Consider the following 26,007-nt stretch of genomic DNA (forward strand, 5'->3'; position numbering starts at 1 on the left):
CGCCGGAGGTTCGAGTCCTCCCTCAGGCATGGGTGTGTGTGTTGTTCTTAGCATAGGTTAGTTTCAGTTAGTTTAAGTAGTGTGCAAGCCTAGGGATCGATGACTTCTGCAGTTTGGTCCCTTAAGAACTCACACACACACACATTAGATAAGACAGAAGGGGTGTAAACTGTTATGTGGAGGGTGTGGGGACAATATGTTACCACAGGTCGAGGCTGGTATAGTTATGGATGCAGAGAATCTGTAAGGATGATTCCCATCTGCGACATTCAGGAAAACTGGCGGGGAATGGAAGGATCCAGATGTTTCGTATAGTGAAGCAGCAATTGAAATCAAGGATGTTATGTTCAGTTGCATGTTGTGGCACAGGATGGCACTTGGCTCTTTGGCAGTGGCGTTCAACTTGGTGGACAGCTGGTTCGTATCCATACCAACATGAAAAGCTGTGCAATAACTGCAGTGGAGCTGCACCCCTGATGGGGTGGGATAAACCTGCGAGAGGACTGGAATAGGAAGTGCTGGGTGGGTGGATTGGACAGGTTTTGCGCCTGGGTCTTCCACAGGGATACGATCCTTGTCGCTAGGGGTTGGGAGTAGTATAGGGATGGACTAGGATATTGTTAGTTGGTTGGTTGTTTGAGGTTTAAGGGACCAAACAGCGAGGTCATCAGTCCCTTGTTTCAAATATACTCCATTCTGCTAACGGGACATCGCGGAAAAGTCAGAACAATAAAACGGAAAAAGGGAAAAACGTAAAAGGGCAGTCACGTTGTCATTGGTAAAAACAAATGAGGGAAGTCGGCAAGAGAACGAACCCAACACTATGCTGAAGCAGCATAGGCAAGACCACCTGTGACTTAAAAGGTACAACTGCTATAATGCAGAAAATACGTATGGGAATAGAAAGACTAACCAAGCCTTAAAAAAAAGGGTGAAAAAGAGTAAAAGGGGAAGAAAAGAGGATTCCGGTAAGGGAGGTGAATCGGGAATCTCTGAACACTGCCTACAGTGGGAGACACCCAAACACTCACCGCCCTGCCCCAACACCAGAGAGATTAAAAACCTTAAAACTGAGAATAAAAACCACTCTCCCGGAGGAAACCGAGAACCAGAGAGACCATCCGGGAATCGTCAGCCAACATCAAAGGTAAAGTGTGGGGGAGTCTGTACTTAGCACGCAGAGCCAAAAGAAGGGGGCATTCAACCAAAATGTGGGCCACTGACTGGAAGGCTCCACAACCACATAGCGGGGGTGGCTCATCACGCAAAAGAAAACCATGGGTCAGCCTGGTATGGCCAATGCGGAGACGACACAATGTGGTCGAGTCCTTTCGGGAGAGGCGAAAGGAAGAACGCCATGGGCCTGGTGTCACCGTAATTGCACGAAGTTTATTAGACAGTGGAGTAGCCTCCCAAGAATTGGCCCATGACTGTGCGAAGTGGGATTTGATGTGAAGCCGTAAATCCGCTGCAGGAGGGGTTACAGAAAACGGGGGGTAAGTAACTGCTCCCCCAGCCAAACGATCAGCGAGCTCATTTCCTGGGATACCCACATGGCCAGGGACCCATAGGAAGTCAATGGAACAAGCAGCACGGTGAATATCAGCGAGATGGTCATGGATGGCAGAGACCAAGGGATGGCGCGAAAAACACCGGTCAATAGCAAGAAGGCCACTCATCGAGTCCGTACATAACAAAACGCGGTTGTGTGGGAATTGTTTAATAAAGGTAAGGGCCCGGGAAATTGCCATCAATTCCGCAGTAAACACCCCACATGTAGGTGGCAGCAGATGATTTTCCGTTCCAACAGAGGACGTGAAGGCATACCCAACATGATCAGCAGATTTAGAGCCATCAGTGTAAAAAACAACAGCATCCCGAAACTCCCATAAAATTTGGCGGAAAAAGGAACGGAACACCACCGGGGGGATGGAATCTTTCGGACCGCGGCGGAGATCCATCCGAATTCGAGGCCGAGGAACTAACCAAGGAGGGGTGGAGGGGAGGGAGCGAGGAAGACAGGACAAAGAAGGAAGCTGAAAATCACGGTAAAGAGACGCAAGGCGCAGCCCAACCGGTAAACCCGCCCGAGGGCGGGAGTCGGGTGGGCGACGTCCATGGTCTGGGAACAGGATAGAATAGGAAGGATGAGTGGGAGAAGAACGGATAGTGAGGGCATAAGACACCAGAAGCTGGGATCGCCGAACAGAAAGGGGTGGGATCCCAGCTTCAACCAGGAGACTATCAACAGGGCTAGTAGGGAAGGCAACGGTGGCCAAACGGATACCACGATGGTGGACTGGATCCAGCACGTGCAGTGTGGAAGGAGCAGCTGAACCATAAACTTGACAACCATAGTCCAAACGAGACAGAACTAGAGCACGATAAAGACGGAGGAGGAGGGAACGGTCCGCACCCCAAGAGGAGTGGGCAAGGAAGCGAAGGACATTGAGTTTACGGAAACATCCTACCTTCAGGAGTCTGATATGGGGCAACCAAGTGAGCTTGTTGTCGAAAAGAAGACCCAGGAAACGAAACTGTGAAACCACAGGCAATCGTTGTGCAGCGAGATAGAGCTCTGGATCAGGGTGGACCGTAGTACGGCGACAGAAGTGGACCACCCGCGATTTTAAAGGAGAGAATTGAAACCCGTGTGAGAGGGTCCATGCAGAGGCACGCCGTATAGCCACCTGGAGCTGCCGTTCTGCAGATGCCATCGAGGAGGAACTAACCCAAATGCAGAAATCATCCACATACAGGGCAGGGGCGACCAAGGGACCGACAGAGGCCACAAGTCCATCGATAGCAATGAGGAAAAGAAGGACACTCAAGACAGAACCCTGCGGGATGCCCGTCTCCTGGGTCCGTGGAGAACTAAAAGCAGTACCAACTCGAACTCTGAATGACCGATGGATCAGGAACTGGCGGATAAAAGTCGGGAGTGGGCCCCGAAGACCCCACTGATGAAGGGTTAGTAAGATGTGATGGCGCCAGGCCGTGTCATAGGCCTTGCGAAGGTCAAAAAACACTGCAACCAAATGGCGGCGCTGGGAAAAAGCCTGCCGAACTGCGGATTCCAGGCGAAGTAAATGATCGATTGGAGATCGTCCCTCTCGAAAGCCACACTGGTAAGGGGACAATAGATCCCGAGATTCGAGGACCCAAGTGAGCCGACGGGCTACCATCCGTTCAAGTAACTTACAAACAACATTGGTCAAACTAATTGGCCGATAGCTGTCAACAGATAGGGGGTTCTTACCAGGCTTAAGGACAGGAACCACAATGCTATCCCTCCACTGAGAAGGGAAGTCACCCTGGAGCCAGATACGGTTAAACACCCGAAGAAGATGTTGCCGTTGTGGAGCACTGAGATGTTGAAGCAGTTGGTTATGAATGGAATCTGGGCCAGGGGCCGTATCATGAGAAGAAGATAGAGCAGAAAGAAATTCCCATTCAGTAAAAGGTTCGTTATAAGATTCTGACTCACAAGTGGTGAAACATAAGGTGAGAGCTTCAGCCTGCTGTTCTTGATGAAGGAAAGCAGCTGGATAGGAGGCTGACGCTGATGCCACTGCAAAATGGGTCGCAAGATGTTCTGCGATAACTAATGGGTCCGTACAAATGCCATCTGGGAGGTGAAGGCCTGGTAGGGTGGACTGCCGATGGCAACCTTGGAGAGAGCGAAGTGTAGCCCATACCCGTGACAGAGGGACAGTGGAACCAAGGGAAGAAACGAATCGTTCCCAACATATCCGCTTGCTCTGTTTGATTAAATAACGGACTTTAGCGCGAAGGCGTTTAAAGGTAGTAAGACTGGCTACGGATGGGTGCCTCTTAAAGTGTTGCAAAGCTCGACGGCGATCACGGATGGCAATGGCAATGGCCGTACTCCACCACGGGACTTGCCGGCGACGAAATGGTCCAGATGAGCGCGGGACAGCAAGGTTAGCAGCGCGAACAATCGCGTCAGACACGTCACGTAGGACGTCATCAATACAACCCGACAAAGAGGGAGAAAACGCGACCTGTGCAGTGTATAGAGGCCAATCGGCGCGGTGGAAAGACCAACGAGGTAACCTGTCCATCGGGGAGCGGGAAGGGAGCGTGATAATCAACGGGAAATGGTCACTATCACAAAGGTCGTCGTGTGGCGACCAGTGTAATGAAGGGAGGAGAGAGGGAGAAGAAAGAGAAAGATCAATGGCAGAAAAGGTACCATGACCGGCACTGAAATGAGTAGGGGAGCCATCATTAAGAAGGCACAGGTCGTGGTCTGCAATAAATTGGTCTATAAGAAGACCTCGTCTAGATGGAAAGGCACTGCCCCACAAAGGATGATGAGCATTAAAATCCCCAAGGAGGAGGAAGGGAGGAGGAAGTTGCTGAAGAAGGGTGGTTAAGGCAGCAGGTGTAAGAGTCCTGTCAGGAGGGAGATAAAGATTGCAAACCGTGACTGCAGAATCTAAGTGGACCCTAACAGCAACCGCTTCCAATGTAGTTTGGAGAGGAATCCACGTGCTAGCAATGTCTGTACGGACCAACGTACAAACACCACCAGAAGCCCGCAAGGGTCCGACCCGATTTCGACAGAAAACACGGAACCCACGGAGGGTCGGTGAGTGAGCATCAGTAAAATGAGATTCCTGGAGAACCACACAAGCTGCAGAGTAGGACGAAAGAAGGGATTTCAATTCCGGAAGGTGACGATAGTAGCCATTACAATTCCATTGGAGAACCACAGAACGATGGTTTAAATGAGGACTGAACACGCTAAATCCAGTCATACCGCCGGGTCCCCACCCGTCACCGACAAGGAGGGGGCGACATCCATGAATGACAGGTCAGAATCCGGTTGTGAAGTCGGGGAAGGGACCTCCGGTGACACCAGAGGCTCTTTGTCCCGGGACATGTTTCAGGCTGAGATCGAGGAGGGCTGTGTGGCATAAAGGAGCCAGCTGCAGCAAGATCAGGAACAGAAAGAGACCGGGCGACCTGGGGGCCGACAGACCGCGGCTCTCGCGGTCGCCGCGCGGCAGCAGACCTTTGACCTGGAAGGTGCCGGGAAGGGGCATCCCGGGAGAGGCGCCCTTGACCGGCAGACGCCGAAGGAGTGGGACACTTCTCCGGCTGGGGAGAGGGAGCAGCGCCCAGAGAAGAAGGTGTGGGAGCTGCAGGGGAGGGGGGGAGGAGTGGGGTCCGGGATGGGGGTAAGGAAGAGGGAGGAAGGGGTGAAGATGTAACCAAGGCGTAACTAGATGGCATGGACACAGGGTGCAGTCGTGCATATTTCTTACGGGCCTCTGTGTAGCTTAAACGATCGAGGGACTTATACTCCTGTATCTTTTTTTCTTTCTTATAGACTGGGCAATCTGGTGAACGTGAAGAATGACTACCATGACAATTTACACATACAGGAGGGGGAACACAGGGACTCCCCTCATGGAGTGGACGTCCACAGTCACCACAGAGAGGGTCCCGGAAACAGCGAGAAGACATGTGGCCAAAACGCAAGCACTTAAAACACCGCATAGGAGGCGGGATGTACGGCTTCACATCACAGCGATAGACCATAATCTTAACTTTCTCAGGAAGGGTATCCCCTTCAAAGGCCAGGATAAAGGCACCGTATCAATACGATTATCCTTAGGACCCTTCTGAACACGCCGAACGAAGTGAACACCCCGCCGTCCGAGATTGTCCCGAAGTTCCTCATCAGTTTGAAGGATGAGGTCCCTGTGAAAAATCACACATTGTACCATATTTAGAGACTGGTGAGGGGTAATGGACACAGGAATTGTGCCAAGATGGGTACTGGCACGAAGGGCCAAAGATTGGGCAGCTGAAGCAGTTTTTATCAGCAACGAACCCGACCGCATCTTGCTCAGGGAGTCCACTTCGCCGAACTTGTCTTCAATGTGTTCCACAAAGAATAAAGGTTTGACACTGGTGAAAGTATCTCCATCAGTCCTGGTGCAAACTAGATAACGGGGGAAAGGTTTTGCCCCTAGACGACGAGCCTGACCCTCTTCCCAGGGGGTAGCCATGGAAGGGAAGGCCGAAGGGGCAAGAGAAGCAGCACTTGAGGAATCAGTACCACGCAGAGAGACGGCCGCAGAAGAACGGCCAGAGTTTTGGACCCGTATGCGTTTCATCTGCATAGCGTCCGCCCTGATACCACCCACTCCGATCAGGGGCTCTCCTCACGGGCGCCACCCAGCCACAGCAAGGGCCGTCTGGCATGGCGGCCATTGCCGGGAGTTCCGATGCTCCAGGATGACGAGCAACCACTCCAAGGCATGCATGAGGAGGTCACAGCTCAGGTATCAGAAGTGTGATCCCTGTGTGTTCAGGGGGCTCAACCAAAAGGGTACATAGCGACCCCACCACACGGGCTGGCTACCGTGCTGGCTATGCACCCTAGCATCAAACAACGACGTGAAAGAAAAGGTGGAATGTACTAGGAGGGCGCACGTCGGAGACACTAGGTAAGGTGCTCTTCCCCAAATGGCTCACACTACGGAGGAGAAATTTTGGAATGGAGGTCAAACCCCAGAGGGGGACCAAGGAATGCCAAAAGGAGGAGACGAGTACGCAACAAAGCCGGAGTGTAAAACCAACAGAACCAGGAGGATAGCGGGGCCAACATAAGCAAGGACACCAATAGTGGGAGAGGAGAGGGCGAGGGGAAAGGAGCATGGAGGGGAAAGGAAAGGAAATGCAGCCCGGGAGAGAAAGAAGGCTGCAATGGCTCGGGGCCCCGTGCTCGCCACGCACATATCCACAAAAGAGTTGTGGACCCCCTGGGGGGTAGGATATTGTTAAGTTCTGGTGGGTGGCAGAACACCATTTCAGGAGGGATGGGAACGATCTTAGGTAGGATGTCCATCATTTCTGGGCGTGATGATACGCAATCAAAGCCATGGCGAAGGATGTGGTTCAGTTGTTCCAGTCCAGGATGGTACAGGCGAAAAGAGGGCACTTATTCGTGGCTGGTTCTTGCAGGTAGTGGGAGGATTGGGGTGTGAGGCGAGATGGCACGGGAGGTTGGTTTGCAGACTATGTCTGGGAGTAGTTCCTGTCTGTGATGACCCTCAGCATACTGGGCAAGGGAGTTATTGTCACTGTAGAGACGCCGTCCCCAAGTGGCGAGGCTTTATGGCAGGGATTTTTTGGTGTGAAAGGGATGACAGTTGTGAAAATGCAGGTACTGTCTGTGGTTGGTGGGCTTAATGAGGACAGAGGTGTGGATGAAGCCATCAGAGGGGAGGTCAACGTCTAGGAAGATGGCACGCTGTGTTGGGGAGGACCAGGTGAAGCAGGTGGGAGAGGAGGTGTTGGGGTTATGAAGGAATGAGGATAGGGTATCCTGGTTCTGTGCCCAGATCGTGACGGTATCATCAATGGACCTGAACCAGACTAGTGGTTTGGCGTTTTGGGAGGCTAGGAAGGTCACCTCTAGATGGTTCATAAAGAGATTAGCGTAGAAGGGTGCCATGGATGTGCTCATGGCTGTGCTGTGGATTTTTTTGGGTACCTTCCCTGCAAAGGAGAATTGGTTGTGGGTTGGGATAAAGTCGGTAAGGTGTATGTGGATTAAGGCAGTGGGTTTGGAGTCTGAAGGATGTTGGGAAAGGTAGTGTTCAGTAACAGTAGGCCATGGACGTGAGAAATGTTGGTCTATAGGGAGGTGGCGTCAGCACTGACGACTAGGGATGCAGGACGTAAAGGGGTGGAGATGGTGAAGAGTTGGTGATGGAAGTGGTAGGTACCTTTGGTGTCGGAGGCTAACCTATGTCTCACGAAATTTTTATAAGTATATCCGTGTGACCTATGTTCCAGGTCATTAGCACATCTTTTGGCTCAATAACATAACAACAAAAGAAGTGACTGAACCACTTTAATGTGAACGGACCTCTAGTCAGTAACCAAACAAGATATCAAGCACCAGTGTTTATATTACTTACACTGACATTGTGTTAGTCCTTTAGATAATGTTAACACAGTAACAAAGCTACCAATAATCTTAGAGTGTCAAATTTACACTGATAAAAATTTAATGGAACCCTTTAAAATTGGATAAACAAATCGGGTTAGACATAGATGTTATTTCTGTCTCAGTGACATCCATCCGCTTTGTACGCAGTATTGTGCAAATGTGGACCACTTTTCAGTTTTTTTCCAATTATATGTTGTTCCGTTTGAAGCGCGTACCACTTTTGATCATAGGTTACTATTTGTCCTCATAATAAACAAATTTTGTCAGTTTATCTGCAGTGAAGAAGGAACGTATTACTGTTAGATGTCTAGTCCACAGTTGCTTCACTGGATACGGAATAAAAGATGAATCACAGAAGGAAAACGGAAACAGTCGTTCATGGGCTTATGGAAAGAATCGTCTCGGCTATCTTCATGCGGGAAAGGGCTACCTCCGACACGTCAAAGACATCGTTTCTTGAGAGGGTCTTATGACACAGTTATTTGATATAATAATGAATTTGCTTTCTTTTCTTTAGTTACTTATTTATCAGTAAGATCGTTTTTACAACGTAAGATTTTGTAAGCAAACATCTAGAGCTGAGAAACCAGGGTAGAACTTAGGGGGATGCTGAAGTTCGCTAGGTTGTGCCACGTACCTTTTGAATGACATTTCTTGTTTTCAATTTTTCGGCTGTGTTTGCTGGAAGCTGTTTGAAAGGTAGGTAAATAGATAGATAGATAGACAGATAGAGAGAGAGAGCAGGTAGCAGAAAGCTACACGTGAACGCCGGGTTACGCTAAATGAATGAAGTAGTAAGTCTTGCGATCTCCTGGTCATAAGTCACGTTATACCTACCTTTTCTCAGCATTTCTTTCGAAGGATCGCTGTCTTTGAGGATTTGTCGAGAATAATCATTTACAGCTATTGTCTGAATGGTATCTGCACACGTAAAAGTTTTCGTAGCATTGGAACTGACTACAGGCACTACGTCAGGAAATGACCTGTGGTTAATAGGACGTGTAGCGGAACCTGACACAAACGTCTTTATGGGAAGTTTTTAACTGACAACTGCCCATTTTAATTTCTTCATTAATAAACAAGAAATTAATTTTGGACCCCACCTCTAGCCAGTACCGTATATGGCATCCGCGAACATCAGTAAATGAACATGCTTATAGAATGAAAATATACGTGAATTTACATCACTCTTAACAAAAATGATACTGGCAATTCTAAACTCTGTATCGTTTAGTTATTTTCAGCGATGTATATTCAAACCTCGACAGTGTTCATTACAGGTGAAACTACCTCTTTAATTATTATTTATTAAACACTGACTTACAGAATTTTCCCTGTCAAAGACAACTCAGGCTTAACCTATTCATTTATTACCCACAATACACAAGCCCAACGCAGTATGACTGCTATACATTGACAGCATGACTTCCAATAATTAACACAAAAGAATGACCGTGAATTGCGAGAAATTCTAACAATGACACAAATCCAAAAAATATGAAATTACAGAAACATGAAACTACTTCCTACTCTGTTAATTGCCTAAACTCATTTCAATCATGAGTCTCAACAGTGGAAACACTGTTCTTTTTCGTAAGTCACTTCCCTCATAGAAAATTTTCATAGCACGAACTACAGCAACTGCAGCAAGTAGCAACTACAGCCAGGTAAATAAGAAGATTATAACTACTATAGACTAACTACAAAGAGGCATAATGTTAACGACAGAAAGATTTTGTTGAGGAGCAAACAATGTATCTAGGAAATTTTACCTTATTCATGTGACATTCAGTTCCAAAATTATACGGTTGTCAATAATTCCACTGCCCAAACATTATCAACCAAACATCCATCATCATACATTTCCTTGCGTATTTTCATATAAACACATCATTTAAGCTCAGTTTACAATGCATGTCCTACCAACACAGTCTCCACAAAGATTATCATGTCCATACACTTCCCTATCCACTCGCTAGCTGTTAGTCCGTCCATCCACAGAATCTCTTTCCGAGGCTGCGGAGCACTGTCAGCGATATTGACACAGTCTACAGCGCTGCCAAAGTACAAACAGGCCACTTACACAGGTAAAGTGCCATAGAACTTTATTTATCAGTTCTTGTAGGTGCTTGGCTGAATAATACGCGGACAGCCACTCAATATATATAAGTAATCTTTTAACAGAAAACACCTGTTATTAACAATGAATGCAGTTTATATTTCTAACTATAAATGAGAAATGCCTACTTTCTCCTACTACTGCAGTGGATGACCGCTATCTACGGATTATGGCTCGGAGGAACCTTGAAAGCAACGCCACCATGTTGAATAATGCTTTTAGTGCAGCCACAGAACGTCGTGTTACGACTAAAACTGTGCATAATAGGCTGCAAGATGCGTTACTTCACTCCCGACGTTCATGGCGAGGTCCATCTTTACAACCACGACATCATGCAGCGTGGTACAGATGGGCCCAACAACATGCTGAATGGACCGCTGAGGATTGGCATCACATTCTCTTCACCGAGACGTGTTTGGGGGCAACGTGGTCAGGCTGAACGCCTTAGACACACTGTCCAGCGATGCAGCAAGGTGGAGGTTTCCTGCTGTTTTGGGGTGGCATTATGTGGGGCCGACGTGCGCCGCTGGTGGTCATGGAAGGCGCCGTAACGGCTGTACGATACGTGAATTCCATCCTCTGACGGATATGCAACCATATCGGCAGCATATTGGCGAGGCATTCGTCTTCATGGACGACAATTCGCGCCCCCATCGTGCACATCTTGTGAATGACGTCCTTCAGGATAACGACATCGCTCGAATAGAGTGGCCAGCATGTTCTCCGGGCATGAACCCTATCGAACATGCCTGGGATAGATTGAAAAGGGCTGTTTATGGACAACGTGACCCACCAACCACTCTCAGGGATCTACGCTGAATCGCCGTTGAGCAGTAGGACAATCTGGACCAAAAGTGCCTTGATGAACTTGTGGATAGTATGCCACGACGAATACAGACATGCATCAATGCAAGAGGACGTGCTACTGGTATTAGAGGTACCGGTGTGTACAGCAATCTGGGCCACCACCTCTGAAGGTCTCGCTGTATTGTGGTACAACTTACAATGTGTGGTTTTCATGAGCAATAAAAAGGGTGGAAATGATGATCATGTTGATCTCTATTTCAGTTTTATGTACAGGTTCCGGAACTCTCGGAACCGAGGTGACCCAAAACTTTTTGTGATATGTCTACAATCTTCTTTTAGCAGACATCTTCACTCAACGCAGAATACCAATAATAATACTATTCACGTCTGCAGGGCACAACAGGCTTAATACTGAGTTAAGAATGTACAGACTAATAAATGTGTCAGAAATAGCTAAGTGACGCACGAAGCTGATGCTGCCAAATTTACAAAAAATGCACTCATTAAGTATAATAAGGATACAAACATTTTCACTTGTCTGACCATGTTTCTGCTTTGTTCTGAGCTATAAATCTCCTCCTCTTCACCCCTCTCCCTCCCCCCCCCCCACCCGAAGTTGGAAACCACTGTTCGATAAGAACGATAAGAAGAAACAATTAATTAATATGAGAAGTCATAGTTTCTGTTTCTTGGAAAGAATTTCCTTCTTGTAATTTTATAAAAAAAGGGACATTAGTTTCACTTCGCTCTGAGACCAGTTGCGAACAGGAGTTGTGATCTACTGTAGACCGCAAAACCAGTCGGCTATACATAAACCTCATATTATTATTATGATTATTATTACTGTTTTACAGACACTATTTATTGTTCTCTAATGGAGACAAGAAAATAGTATTTCTTTGGAAAAGACGTAGCAATCATTAGTTTCCTTTTTAGACTCCGAAAAATTTTACATACATTTTTCAAATGGTATTTTCCTTGTTATAGTTGGAGAAACAGACTGCTTTACGACATCCGTGAGATTAATTTTCGCATCATAATCTTTCATGAACATGAAGGAGGAGCAAATGGGTGAGTCTCGATTGCATCATTAATGATCTCAGGCAAGGTTCAAGTCGTCACGAGGCACTGAATGACCTCTCAGAGCATACTGAACACTGGAACTGTCATAATCAGAATGATCAGGCGGATAACCTCTTTAAACAGTTCCTTAAACCACGTTCAATAATAAGCTGTCTTCCAATGAAGGATACATTACGTGGTTGTCTAGCAGTCGTAATGGTTCGCAGCATTTGGAGTAGTGCATGAAGCCTCTCCAGGTTCGAGTTTGCAGTGTGTGCTCAAAGCACCTCCTCCAAACGCATTATAGATGGAGGATTTCATCGAGCGTACGTAACAATTATGTCTTTGGTTTGGGATACTCGTGATGTGTCCTTTGATCCTTTAATCAGCCTCATTCAGAAGGAGATCACAAATTTCAGACTCGTTTCTCATAAATCTTCGTACATGTCTCTGTTCTACAAGAACACACGATGTTTCCGTGTGTATCAATATAGGAGGTATTTTTTCGCTCTGAGATACACTGTCTCACAAGGAAAGAGAAAGAGCCAGAAGAGGAAGAGCAAACGAAATGAAACTCCACAGACTGAGACTCGAGTCAGATTTATAAAATCTTTGGGAGTACGAGTTCACTATCAGTATTACAAAGCACCCGCCCATCTGGCCTGGATGCATGCAGTTATTCGTTTCGAAGGGGTTTTTAAGGCCGCTGTATTATCTCCAAAGTTGGCCCACAGTTGTTGTACCTAGTCTTTGAAACTCTGGCTTTGGAAACGATGTCTCTTTCCAGAAGGCGCCACTCTAAACACAGCCGTTGTCGTTGTGGTGTTAGAGACTGCCTACGCCTGCGACGGGAATTCACTTCTCCGGCTGCTGATAGTCTCTGACCTCAGAACGTTGCACGGAATCCATTACTTGTTATCCAATGAGAGGCGCAGATGTGAAGGCTTTTCAATGTGCTTGATGTACAATACAGCGATCCCTTCGTGTGGTGGTCAGATATAGTCAACCGGAGCCTTGACGACGGGTATGCCTACCGTCACTTTCCACTGCAGTCCGTCATCGGACCACTGCCCCAACCGAAAGCCGGCCAAAACTGGCCACTGCACGATTAGACCAGCCGGCCAAATAGAGACCAATAGTGAGGCCCCTTTCTAACTCTGCCATGTGCTGATAACGCGGTCTCATACAAGTACACGGCATCTCCGTTTACTTCACAGTGGTCACTCAACATTCGACGCTCTTCACACTCCTCCGGTACCGTACGAGGCCTGGTAACAACATAAAATACAGCCAACACTAATGCACTCGGGTGGCCATTTTATCTGCCACAGAGAATTGCAGCTCTAAACTTTTTCACACCCAGCGGTGGTGTGTACGTGTTCGAAGTTACGTTGACATCCGACAATGTCTTCTGGGAACTTCACTTTTTTTTTTGTCAGGCAATGTGTTTAGGTCTTTCAGATTTAATTTCTTGGCGCAGTCTTTTACTTTCTCTAACATCATGTCTAGTGCACAGCAGGCTATAGTACCGTGGATAGGGTTGTTGAAGGGTCCACTGCTAGTGTGGTTTGCGATATCTCAGTCTGAGTTAACGGCAGTTTTATTCAGACAGAAGGAAAAATTTGTGTCAACCAAAAATACTAATCGCACATTTACTGAAGCGCAGCATAATTTTTACAGCTGACACAGTCTATAGATCAAGCACACCTCCAAGAGAACTTTTTTTTTGGGTGGGGTGTGGGAGGAATAGAAACCGTGTTTTTGCCCTCTCCTCCACCCCAGACTTTGCGTTATGGGAGACGAGAGCAACCCCGCTCTCCTGACACACTGCCTGCTGCCTCCCCCTCGGTTGACGTACTGTGCTTCTAATTTGGATCACGAACGACGACGGTCGAATTTATGCTAGTTCTACGCACCTGACGTCACGCTTTCTCCGACAGCCAGTGACCAGTCAGTAGTGTCAGAGCGCTGTGCTCTGGACGCCGTAGGAAGTGCGGCTATTAAACGCGATCGTAGCGGGTTATTTAGTGACTTTTTATTCCATTTGTTGCGAATTGCCATGGTTAATGGTGATAGTAAGCGAGAAACTTTACAGAAGAATATGACAGATAGAATTTGTAGGATACACGCATTCTTAAAGTGCATAGTTCCTCTAATTGCGTACGGTTTTAGGAAACAGCGGTCATGCGACACACATCTCGTCCTCTTTGTGCATGATATACAACAGGCTCTTGATACCGGCTCCCAGGATGAAGCCATATTTCTCGACTTTCTAAAGGCGTTCGACTCAGTTCCGCAATGTCGCTTGCTCCAAAAAGTGCGCGCTTACGGTCTACAGGCAGAGAGCAGTATGTCGTCCTGAATGGGGTGACTTCAACAGGAACAAGCGTAACTTCAGGTGTGCCCCAGGGCAGCGTAATAGGTCCGCTGCTTTTTACGATTTACGTAAACGATATGGTTGATGGTATTGACAGCTGCATTAGACTGTTTGCCGATGATGGTGTAGTCTACAGGAAAGTAGCATCACACGAAAGTTGTGAAAAAAAAATCAATGAGGATTTGCAGAAAATAAATGCGTGGTGTAATGTCTGGCAGTTACCTCTCAATATTAGTAAGTGTACCCTCCTTCATCAAAGTAAATAGCTTACAATACGTTAGTTCGTCCAATCTTGGAGCATTGTTCGTCTGTGTGGGACGCTTACCAATTGGGTCTGATTCAAGAGATTGAAGAGGTCCAAAGAAGAGCGGAAAGATTCCTGACTGGTACATTTAGTCATCGCGAGAGCGTTACAGATCTCATTGAAAGTTTGAAGTGGGACACACTTGCAGATAGACGACGCCCCAAACTGAAAGGGCTGCTCACTAAATTCCGAAATCCGATCTTCGCCGAGGATGTAGAGCATATATTACTACCACCAACTTTCAAATCGCGCGATGATCACCATTCAAAGATAGGGAAATTAGAGCTTGTACTGAGGCGTTCAGACAGTCGTTTTTCCCTCGCGCGATCCGCGAGTGGAACAGAGGAGGAGAAATATGACTTTAGCTCGAATTGTCCCCTCCGCCACACACCGCTTGGTGGCTAGCGGAGTATATATGTAGATGCAGATGTAGATGTACCACAACCGACGCTTTGAACCATGCATCATAGCAGTCCGTGTCTGTGCCTACACCTGCGCGGACCGCCATCGTTCGTGAATCGGACTATAGCAGTGCTTGTTTCCGTGAAAAATGCCACGTTACTCCATAGTTCTACGTTTAACTGTAGATTACTGGCTGAGTGGGATTAACGGTCGGAGGAAGCAAGGGCATATCTACACCAATAGGACATTTCTAGTAAAGCCCTCTGACGTCAAACCAACCATTTGGTTCATGGCAGCGTTACCTTTTTCTTAGCTATTTGTTATTATAGTATTAAATATATTTCCGTCATCAGTTCATCGTTTTTAAGAAGTTTTAGAATTTTCTGGCTGAATCTTTACTCTTACAAGTAAATAGTCCATGTTACCAACTGTCCAAATAAATCATTTCAAATCGAAACAAACATGTGTCATTTGGAAGCAAATGTGACATATTGCTACAGGAGATATTATTGGTTGAAACTAGAGGAAAAGTTCCTATAGTTATGCTCTAAAGGGGAAAAAAGAGAACGACACACCATGAAAGAACTACCCTAATAGAAAGGAAATTGGTAGATGTGGCGTACATGATTATAACTTCAGAAAAACTGGATTATTTATTGAAGGGAAAGTACTTCACAAATTGAACAAGGCAATAACGCGTTGGTCCACCTCTGGCCCATATGCAAGCAATTATTCGGCTTGGAACTAATTGGTAGGGTTGTTGGATGCCCTCCTCAGGGACATCGTGCCATATTCTGTCCTACCGGCTCGTTACATTGCCGAAGTCCCGACAGTCGGAGGACCCTGCCCATTATCCTCACAAGATTCCCAGTTAGGGAGAGATCTGGCGACCTTCGCTGGTCATCTGGGCCTGGAATCTTATTGATGGGAGTATAATTGTCTTGAGCGACGAGTCCCGCTTCGAGCTGAGCCAGCGAAGACATGTCTGGAGTTGTCCAGGACAGTTGTGGGGTACTAATCTGTCGTTCGCCATATGGTCCGACAACCAAGAGTGTGGGGTGCCATTTCCTTTCACAGCAGGACCCCTTTGTTTGTCATCCGCAGCACGCTTATAGCAAAGCGGTTCGTCGATGATATTCCACGGCGTGAATTGTTGCCCTTCTTGGCAAGCCATCCTGATCTTACGTTTCAGTAAGATAATGCTCGTCCGCACACAGCGAGAATTTCTGCTGCTTGTCTTTGCGCTAACCAAAACCTAACTTGGGCACCAAGGTCGCCAGATCCCTCCCTAATTGACAACGTTTGAAGCATTAAAGGCATGGCCCTCCAACCAGCTAGGGATTTTGACCGTTTAACGCACCATTTGGATAGAATTTAGTACGATGTCCTTCAACGAGCACATTATCCTACAACTCTGTCAATCAAGGACAAGCTGAATAACTGCTCACATAAGGGCCAGGAGTGGACTAACGTGTTATTGACTTCCCTGATTTGCAAAGCTCTTCCTTTTGAATAACTCGTCCAATTTATCTGAAATTGTAATGGTTTACTTTTTCTGTATACGCAGGTCACACCTGACTATTTCCGTCCCATTCGGATGATTCCTTCGCCATGTGTCTTGTTTTTGTGTACACAGGCCGTGTTACTTATGACGAGAAATGTGCAGTATGCGGTATTATAGGCCGTGTTACTGTCAGAGAATGGGATTTTAACACGATACGCACGTGTGGGCAGACGCAGATCCTCGAGAAGTCGTGGTGGTAAGGCAAGACGATAGCTTCAGCACCAATGTACGCTCGAAAATTGTCGGTGGGAGACACATAGGACCACACACTAAACCATATTGATTTCTGCGAGATGATTATCACTGCTATTGAAGAACGTTATCCTCGCTGAAAGGTGAGGACAGTGGTTTATGCACGGCGGGCCACTACCCCGTTTTCTACGGATCGTGGTAACACAAAGCAGAGCTTCAAGGGCGATGGATTGTCCGAGGAGTTGCGCTATAGTTGTTCCTCCACTCATCGGACCTGAATCCGTCAGACTGGTGTATGCCCAATTGTACACCCACCCCATGGACAATGTGCAGATTTAAAGGAGTGATCGAGCAATGCATATGACGCAATCCGAAAGGAGCCAGGTGTATTTGAAAGAGTGGCTGACTCACTATGAAGAATCGCTGCAAGCTGTGTCAAGAGCCGTGGTAGCCACAAGCACCACTACCTACAGTGTCTACTTGTAACGAACACATGGGAGTGAGAGGACACTCGTCAATATCTGAACAAGTACTGCGGTTCAGTGTTATTATTATCGGACCTTTCCTCCTACACTAAGGAGCCCAAGAAATTGGTACACCTACCTAATATCGTGTAGGGCCCCCTCGAGCACACAGAAGTGCCGCAACACGACGTGGCATGGACTCGACTAACGTTTGAAGTAGTGCTGGAGGGAATTCACACCATGAATCCTGCAGGGCTGTCAATAAAAGCATAAGAGTGCGAGAGGATGGAGATCTCTTCTGGGGAGCACGCTGCAAGGCATCCCAGATACGCTCAATAATGTTCATATCTGGGGAGTTTGATGGCCAGCGGAAGTGATTAAACTCGGAAGAGTGTTCCTGGGGCCACTCTGTAGCAATTATGGACGTGTGGAATTGCCCAAGCCCGTCGGAGTGCGCAATGTATATGATCAGACAGGATGCTTATGTACGTGTCATCTGTCAGAGTCGAATCTAGAATACATATCAGGGAACCCATATCACTCCAGCTGCACACGACACACCAGCTTGAACAGTCCCTTGCTGACATGCATGCTCCATGGATTCATGAGGTTGTCTCAATACCCGAACACGTCCATCCGCTCGATACAATTTGAAACAAAACTTGTCCGACTAGGCAACATGTTTCCAATCATCAACAGTCCAATGTCAGTGCTGCCGGGCCCAGTCGAGACGTAAAGCTTTTTGTCGTGCCGTCATCAAGACAGAGAGCGGGCCTTCAGCTCTGAAATCCCATATCGATCATGTTTCTTTGAATGGTTCGCACACTGACACTTGTTGATGGCCGAGCACTGAAATCTGCAGCAGTGTGCGGAAGGATTGCACTTCTGCCGCGCTGAACGATTCTTTTCTCTCGTCGTTGGTCCCATTCTTGCAGGATCTTTTTCCGAACACAGCGAAGTCGGAGATTTGATGTTTTATCGGACTCCTGATATTCAAGGTACACTCGTGAAATTATCGTACGAGAAAATCACCACTTCATCGCTATCTCGGAGATGCTGTCTGCCATCGCTCGTGCACCGACTATGATATCACGTCCAATCTCATTTAAATCTTGATAACCTGCCATTTTAGCAGCAGTAACCGATCTAACAACTGCGCCAGACACCTGTTGTCTTATATAGGCGTTGCAGACGGCAGCGTCTTATTCTGTCTGTTTACATATCTCTGTATTTGAATACGCATGCCTTTACCGTTTTCTGTGGCGCTTCAGTGTATTTAATGACCAATACTACCTCCTGTAGGAACATGCGACACGTTTTCTTTACACACACTCTATATTTCAGTAATAGTAGAGATACTGGGGGAACTCTTTGTTCATCCGGCAAGTCAATTTCGTTCGTAAGAGCACGTATTTCGAGGTATGTGAGCGAAACGGATGTTTTTACAATCCTAATGGAGGCACAAGTAGAAGTTGCTTTCACTTATACAGGGCTGGTCGAAAGTCCTTGGACACCTTCATAAGTTGGAAGATTAAAGGGAAAATTGAAATGTGATGATGAGAACATAGGTTTGACGTGGGGCCGCAACTTTTGGAGTGAATGTCATTCATAGCCGCCATCTTGAAATCCGCCATTTTGGATTTAAGTCTTTTTTAAAATGGGAAGAGGGGTGTATGACACATCAAATAACACTCGCTTGAGCTCTGGAATTGAGTGGTGCAATTTGTTTTTGACTATCTTGTACAGTTTAGAAGTTATTAATGTTCAAAATTACTTTGATACTGTCATGTCTCTCTTTGTTCCAGGTGATCTAAACTGGGTCTGACACGTGAACAGAAGATCGAGATCATCCTTACAGCAGGGGAACGCAGCTACCGAACAATAGCAGCTGACTACAACAGACGGCACCCAGACTGAGAACCGGTATCGCACAGCACGGTTGCTCACGTGATCACCAAATTCCGGGAGACGGGCTCTGTTCACGATAGGGCACGTAGTGGGCGACCAAGGACTGCCACCTATGAGGAAACTGCAACTGCGGTTGTTGCGTCGTTTGTGAAAAGTCCTAAACTAAGTACCTGTCGTGTGGCCCTAGCATGTCGAATAAGCCAAACCTCCGTTGTCCGGATATTGCGCACCAATAAGTGGCATCCTTACAAGCTGCAATTGCAGCCTCGACTTAACGAGGATTACCCTGATCGCCGGTTGGAGTTCTGCCTGTGGGCTACTGAACAACATGAACTGGATCCTTCGTTTGCCAAGGGCATACTGTTCAGCGACGAGTCGTATTTCACTTTGAGTGGGGAGGTTAATGAACATAATTGTCGATACTGGAATGACGCAAATCCGAACTGGGTTGCCCCAATTCGAGAACATAGTCCAGCGAAGGTAATGCGGTGTGGCATATGGGACACCCGCATCACTGAGCCATTTTTCATTTACAACACCTTAACTGCACCACAGTATCTGATGCTGCTGCAGGACCTTGTGTTCCCTTCCACACTGAACGCTGATGGCATTTTCCCATCTTATTTTCAGCACGATGGGCCCCCTCCACACTATGGCATTGGTGTCTGTGAATGGTTGGAGGAACAACTGCCAGGGAAGTGGATTGGTCTCCGTGGTCCCGTGGAGTGGCCGCCCAGATCCCCTGACTTAACGCCCCTTGATTATTATCTCACTACGGGCGCAGGTTCGAATCCTGCCTCGGGCATGGATGTGTGTGATGTCCTTAGGTTAGTTAGGTTTAAGTAGTTCTACGTTCTAGGGGACTAATGGCCTTATATGTTAAGTCCCATAGTGCTCAGAGCCATTTAAACCATTTGATTATTATCTATGGGGACATCTTAAGCAAATAGTTTATGGTGAGAGCATCCGTGATTTGAGACACCTGGAGGAACGCATACAACACGCCTGTGACCAAGTTGCAGGAGACACTCTCCTCCGTGTGCAGTCAGAGTGGTTGCGGCGACTACAGTTGTGCATTGCTCGGTATGGAGAACACGTAGAACATGTGTTGTAGCAGTCGGTATGAAGGTAATTTCCCAACTTTGAACCTCTAAACTGTACAAGATAGACAAAAACAGTTTACACCACGAAATTCCAGAGCTCAAGCGAGTGTTATTTGAGGTGTCATACACCCCCCTTCCCATTTAAAAAGAATGACTTGAATCCAAAATGGCGGATTTCAAGATGGCGGCTATGAATGAAATTCACTCCAAAAGTTGCGGCCCCACATCAAACCTATGTTCCCATCATCACATTTCAATTTTCCCTTTAATCTTCCAACTTATGTAGGTGTCCACGGACTTTTGACTCGCCCTGTATTTCGTTTACACACGTCTGCTCGTGCTGCTCGGCGGGTTACTTTTTCGCCGTTTACAACACGCCAAGTCCAAATACGTGTCTGCGGGCTGTAGTGCGCGCGCTGCCCGGCCGAGCCCCGCCGGTGGTGTCTGTTAATTAGAGATGCTGGAGGCGGTGGCTCCGCTTAAACTTTGCGGCGGTCTAGATTATCAGCGACGCGGCCGCGTATTTACGAGTCTGCGCACGGTGGCCGGGAGTGGGAAAGTAACGAGGGGAACCAGTATTCACGTCCACCGACTACTCAACTTCCCCGAGATAGTACACAAATTATTTCACACACTTCTGCACCAAGTTTCATTTAATTTTCAGTGTGAAAACTCGACTTTACGACATAAGTAGCAAACTGGCTTATAGTGGCTCGGCAGAGTAACGTTGGATACTTTAATTGTCCGCTCGCTGTTATTGCTTCATAAACACTCCGCACTGACACAGATCCGCTGAAAAGGATACGAAACTTCGGTCGCTCTTTACGAGAGAAGCTACTGCTAAGGGCAAAAGCCTTCGTAAAAGAAACGACTTTCGCAAGCAAGTCGGAAAAAAAGGAGCGACGTAACCTCTCATACATTTACCGCTTAGATGATCAGCTAACCAATAAAATGGGAAAGCGAAAAGTCCCACTATTAACGACGTCGTTAGAGACGGAGTACAAAGTGTGACGGTAAGGGGAGTGGGGGAGATGGAAAAGGAATCGACAGTGCTCTATTCAAGGGAATCCTCCCTTCGCTTGCTTTATGTGCTTCAGCAAAACCACGGAATACCTGCATATAGATGGTCGGACGGGCGTTTTGTAATTCGAATCAAGTACACTAATGGCCATTAAAATTGCTACACCAAGAAGAAATGCAGATGATAAACGGGTATTCATAGGGGCAAATATATTATACTGGAACTGACATGTGATTACATTTTCACGCAATTTGGGTGCTTAGATCCTGAGAAATCAGTACCCAGAACAACCACCTCTGGCCGTTATAACGGCCTTGATACGCCTGGGCATAGAGTAAAACAGAGCTTGGATGGCGTGTACAGGTACAGCTGCCCATGCAGATTCAGTACGATACCACAGTTCATCAAGAGTAATGACTGGCGTATTGTGACGAGCCAGTTGATCCCCCACCTTTGACAAGACATTTGCAATTGGTGAGAGATCTGGAGAATGTGCTGGCCAGGGCAGCTGTCGAACATTTTCTGTATCCAGAAAGGCCCGTACAGGACCTGCAACATGCGGTCGTGCATTATGCTGATGAAATGTAGGGTTTCGCAGGGATCGAATGAAGGGTAGAGCCACGGTTCGTAACACATCTCAAATGTAACGTCCACTGTTCGAAGTGCCGTCAATGCGAACAAGAGGTGACCGAGACGTGTAACCAATGGCACCCCATACCATCATGCCGGGTGATACGCCAGTATGGTGATGACGAATACACGCTTCCAATGTGCGTCCACCGCGATGACGCCAAACACCTGGATTCATCCGAAAGAATGACGTTTTGCCATTCGTGCACCCAGGTTCGTCGTTGAGTACAACATCGCAGGCTCTCCTGTCTGTTATGCAGCGTCAAGGGTAACCGCAGCCATGGTCTCCGAGCTGATAGTCCACGCTGCTGCAAACGTCGTCGAACTGTTCGTGCAGACTTTGTTGTCTTGCAAACGTCCTCATCTGTTGACTCAGGGATCGAGACGTGGCTGCACGATCCGTTACAGCCATACGGATAAGATGCCTGTCATCTCGACTGCTAGTGATACGAGGCCGTTGGGATCCAGTACAGCGTTCCGTATTACCCTCCTGAACCCACCGATTCCATATTCTGCTAACAGTCATTGGATCTCGACCAACGCGAGCAGCAATGTCGCGATACGATAAACTGCAATCGCGATAGGCTACAATCCGACCTTTATCACAGTCGGAAACGTGATGGTACGCATTTCTCATCCTTACACGAGGCATCGCAACAACGTTTCACAAGGCAGCGCCGGTCAACTGCTGTTTGTGTATCAGAAATCGGTTGGAAACTTTCCTAATGTCAGCACGTTGTAGGTGTCGCCACCGGCGTCAACCTTGTGTGAATGCTGTGAACTGCTAATCATTTGCATATCACAGCATCTTCTTCCTGTCGGTTAAATTTCGCGTCTGTATCACGTCATATTCGTGGTGTAGCAATTTTAATGTGCATCTTACCACTGTTCCAGATCAGTCGATGAGATAATTAATACCAACTTCTTTGTAAGCTTTCTACAAACAAATTTATAAATAGATGAAAATAGCGAACATTCTTTTTTCAAAAACTTTCTCTTCTTGTGGCATGTAGTTTAGATTTCATATTCAACTACTGATTGGGCTTGTGTTGCGCATGTTAACAGTCTTGTGACACAAAACTTTAATCTTAACGAGATCTTGGAGTCGAATTAATGGAAATGAGTCTAAGTAATTGCCAAAGGAAACTAGCTGGCTTGGGAGTGCGCTGAGGCGGCGACGGCAGCACTCGCAGATATCAGGAGCGTCGCCAAGAGGCTGTCGTCTAGGTCCGTGCGTTCGGGCGGGCTTTCAAGCTCGTCCCAGCGGGATACGAGGCAAGCCACCACTCGCTGGCCATCGTGACAAATGAATTCTGGCGTAGTTTTGTAGAGCATGGAACGACAAACCGGTATCGTCATCCAAGTTCAGTTCGAGTCGATGCCCAACCACGGTACAGCCATTCTTGCTGTCAGATGTGGCAGCACTGTGCACTGAATTTCTTACCCTATGTATCCCCAAATAGCCAACAGATTTAATACTATTATACTGTTCATGTTCACTTCAATCCGAAGATTTATTTGATGGAGCTCTCCACGCTGTCTTGTGCAGGCCTCTTCATTTATATTGAAGCCTTGGTCTCCCTCTATAAATTCTCCCCCCCCCCCCCCCCCCCCCCGGTTGCCTTCCGTTGACAAACTGTGTGTGCCATCAACCAGTCTGTTCTTTCAGGCGACTTGTTTGTTCCCGAATTCGATTCAGTAAATTCTCATTAGATGATTTATCTAACCGTCAACATTATTCTGTAGCACGACATTTCAGAAGCTTCTATTTTCTTCTTCTGACAACTTCTTATCCCTTTCGTTTCACTTCCGTACAAGGCCACATTCCAGATGAATACCTTCAGAAAAGATTTTCTTACAGTTGTATCAGATAACAATTCCCTCGAAATGTTCACAAAAAAAAAAAAAAAAAAAAAAAAATCGGCGAACGACCTAATCGCGAAATTAGGGCAAACGACGTCGGTTCTGGATGGACCACAAATAGCAACCTGGACTCTTAAGGGTTCTCGAAAATAAAGAAATCGAACTGAAAAAAATGTTTAAAAAGGTCGTAAGGTAGAATTAGAAGATTATACATCGATATGTAGTAGTGTTCCTGAAAATAGAGGAGTCTGCTGCTGATTAGCAGTTTTAAACAATAGTTAACGGACAAATAAGATAACAGGCTACTGTCATATAAATGAATTATCACATACAAATTTAAAATAGAGGAGTTCTCACAGTAATGCCTATACCACAAGAGAAGGGAGGAAAGAAGAGTCCAAGAAATTTTATGATATCTGCAAAAAGAAGTTGATGAAACAAATAAGAAAGACCGCGTTATCATGTGTGGAGATCATAACGTAAGAACTGTGAACCAACCGTTGTTTGCACTTTTGAGGGAAAAGAAATTAATGATAATGGAATAGAGCTAAGCCAGTTTGTGGCATATAATCAATTAAATATACGCAACTCTTCTTTCACGAACAAGGGCATACATAAATATAAATGCTTGGCTCGAGGCTTAAAACCTGTAATAGATTACTTTATTGTAAACTCACGAACGAGAAATGTTATAGACTTATAGAGGGTGTGTGTTTAAGGCGGCAAAGATATATATTTGGACTAGTTCCTGCCAGTGGGAACTATAACATTAATAGCCAAATGGAAGAAACTCTACAAAAAGAAACTAATTCTTGAAAGGAAGTGTTCATAGTATATTTCGTTCAGGAAGAGAGTATTAGAAAACTTTATCGACGTAGATTACAGCAGTATCTGTTAAGCACTCCTCTAGATGACGATGTAAAGACTGAATCGAATAACATTAAAGATTGTATGCAAAATAGAGCGCTTGAAGCAGCCAGAAGAAAGAAAAAATTCGAAGAAAAACGGGACTGAGGATATGGAACTCATAGATAGAGGAACCCGTGAATGATAAACAGAAAGCATATGAACTTCTACTATATAACGGAGCAGCAGTACGAAGATAAGCGAAACCACGCTAAACAAGTAATAACAAAAGGCTGCCAAGATCCGTGGAATAAATTGGTTACAAACATTGAACATCATTTACACGGAAGACAAAATCCATACATATTATGAAAATGGATATATATATATATATATATATATATATATATATATATATATATATATATATATGTGTGTGTGTGTGTGTGTGTACGTTCCACATCTCATCCCAGACCAATGGACCGATTTCAAGCAAACTTGGTGCAGTTATCCCTCACTTTCAGGCAACAGTCGCTGTGGGAGTAAGAACCACCTAGCTATCACAGTTCAGGAGATATGACGTCACAAACAACAACATGCGTGAAAAATTGCATCATTCATGACCCTGAAATTTATTAGTTTTGTGGTACTGACTCAAAACACAATAAATTTCGTAGACAGTATGCAAATACCGTTAACTGTACCTACAAAATTAATCAATGGACTACACATAGATCAGGGGACATGACGTCATAAACAATGAGCTGCATGAAAGAATGCCGTATCATTCCTGAGCAACTGAAAAGAAACTGTAATCTACACGGTATGTTACATGCAGCTGAACCAAACTTACAAATATAAATTGGGAGGATCATGTGGGAAGAATGAATCCCACAATATTAGTTAAAATTTGTAAACACGAGCCGCAAGGGAAACGACTGCGCTGATGACCACCCAAGAGATGGGACAACATTTGGGCCATTAGTTCCATAGAATGAGGTCGACAAACAGGGCATATCCTAACCATTCGAAGAAGAAGGTATTAAACTGAATAATGATAATGATGTACAGTAGAAAATCAATAAATTTCAAAATATATACGGAACTGTAAACAAAACCTTAAAGAACAAAACGGGAAAAGACAAATAATAATTAAGGTTTTGCAAAACAATGACAATGACTGTCTTTCTCTATTCAATTAAAAAAAAAAAGAAATACGTTTCTTGCTCTATCCAGTTTGCATTTTTTCGTCGCCTGATTTAATTCGATTACGTTCCACTGCCTTTGTTTGACTTTAGTTGATGTTGATCTTACAACTTTTTTTCAAGACACTATCCGCCTGGCCATCT

This window comes from Schistocerca nitens, chromosome 1, assembly GCF_023898315.1.
Source record: "Schistocerca nitens isolate TAMUIC-IGC-003100 chromosome 1, iqSchNite1.1, whole genome shotgun sequence".
NCBI lineage: Eukaryota > Metazoa > Arthropoda > Insecta > Orthoptera > Acrididae > Schistocerca > Schistocerca nitens.